The following is a 1,703-nucleotide window of genomic DNA, read 5'->3' on the forward strand; positions in this document are numbered from 1 at the left end:
ATTCACCGAACGGATTTTGTTCTCCTGCCATTGTTCAGCTAAAAATAATCACTCAAACACCATACTGTTGTACGCAATGATTATAAATACCTCTGGTTGTACGTGTACGTTTAGCAGTTTTCCAAAGCCCCCCTCCCCCCTAAAAAAAATAAAACAAAAACTAAACCAGCAAAACAAAAAGAGAGCAAAGCAATAGCAACATTTAATCATCTACATTACATTATAGAGATTAGGCCTATGATAAGAGCTACTAAACTACCCAATGAACGATCTGCCTATGAAAGTTGGAAGAAAAATTAAGCCGATCTCTGCTTATCGAATGAACAAAAACAAGAGGTTGAAGGGATAAAGCTAAGCAGAAGAATAAGGGAGAGGGGAGTGGGGAGGAAAGGGGGGGGGGTAGAATGAGAGTACCGGTATCTGCAGGTTCATAAGCGTGCACCTTTAGAAAGCACGTGCTACTCTCAGCCCCAGGGATGTCAAAGTCAAAGGTAGAGATAGAATCTAGGTCACGCAGCTAGAGATCTATCTTTAGTCACATGAAAAGTTGCTGCCCCGCTCAGCACAGGTAGCGTGGCCGAGCGGTCTAAGGCGCTGGTTTAAGGCACCAGTCTCTTCGGAGGCGTGGGTTCGAATCCCACCGCTGCCAATTTTTTTTTCTTCTTTTTTTCCCCCTTAAGCATGAATAAAAATTAACGTTTGTATTAAAATAGGCTAGTGAAAAAATGTGTAATATTTTTTTGTTCAGATTACGATGTTTTAAATATTATCTTTCATGTTTGTTAGTATTCACTTTTTGTTTACAATCTCTTTTTTAACAATGATTTACGCATCCATTGTTATTTATCATATTATTATCTAATCTTCGGTAAAGGCAGTGCATGCACAGGTAGCGTGGCCGAGCGGTCTAAGGCGCTGGTTTAAGGCACCAGTCTTTTCGGAGGCGTGGGTTCGAATCCCACCGCTGCCAACTTTTTCTTCTTCTTTTTTTTCTTTATCATGGATAAACAATTAACGTCTGTACTAAAATAGTCAAAATCTTTGTTATATATTTTTTTTCAGATTACGCTGTTTTAAATAGAATTTTTCCTGTTTGTTAGTATTCACTTTTAGTTTACAATCTCTTTATTTAATAATGATTTACGCATGCATTGTTATTTATCATATCTAATCTTCGGTAAGGCACTGCGTGCACAGGTAGCGTGGCCGAGCGGTCTAAGGCGCTGGTTTAAGGCACCAGTCTCTTCGGAGGCGTGGGTTCGAATCCCACCGCTGCCAATTTTTTGTTCCAGTGTTGGTTAAAGCTATCCTGATCTTTGTTTATTTAGTATGTAATCGTTAATTATTTGCTTTTATATATTGTTTTTTTTTTCTTTTTAAAAAATCATGAAAATCACACAAAACAGTTTCTGCGGGAGAACAATGATAACCAATTTGTACTTTTGTTTGTTTGTTTGTTGTTGTTTTTTTGTTGTTGTTTTTTGGGGGGGGGAGTCGACCGGTAACACATACGCTTTGTTAGAAGAACAGAGAATAATTCTCTGTTGCAATTATTGCAACTACCTACAATGTAATTATGTTACTGCTGTGGTAGCTGCTGCTGCTACTTTTCTCAATGTTGTCGCTGAGTTCTGCTGCTTTTGTATTCTTTAACTTCTGTTGTTGTTATTGCCTATGAGGAGGAGGAGGAGGAGGAGGAGGAG

At 38.7% G+C, this 1,703-nt stretch overlaps 3 non-coding genes across 3 annotated transcripts; all 3 read left to right on the top strand.

The window, feature by feature from the left end:
• The first annotated feature begins 567 nt into the window (after positions 1–567).
• Positions 568–649, top strand: TRNAL-AAG. The gene has a single exon. It is a non-coding gene; the product is annotated as a tRNA-Leu (tRNA).
• A 239-nt stretch (positions 650–888) lies between these two features.
• TRNAL-AAG lies at positions 889–970 on the top strand. The gene has a single exon. It is a non-coding gene; the product is annotated as a tRNA-Leu (tRNA).
• A 226-nt stretch (positions 971–1,196) lies between these two features.
• Positions 1,197–1,278, top strand: TRNAL-AAG. Its single transcript has one exon. It is a non-coding gene; the product is annotated as a tRNA-Leu (tRNA).
• Positions 1,279–1,703: the final 425 nt, after the last annotated feature.

Source organism: Aplysia californica, unplaced genomic scaffold (genome assembly GCF_000002075.1).
Source record: "Aplysia californica isolate F4 #8 unplaced genomic scaffold, AplCal3.0 scaffold00044, whole genome shotgun sequence".
In the NCBI taxonomy this organism is placed as follows: domain Eukaryota; kingdom Metazoa; phylum Mollusca; class Gastropoda; order Aplysiida; family Aplysiidae; genus Aplysia; species Aplysia californica.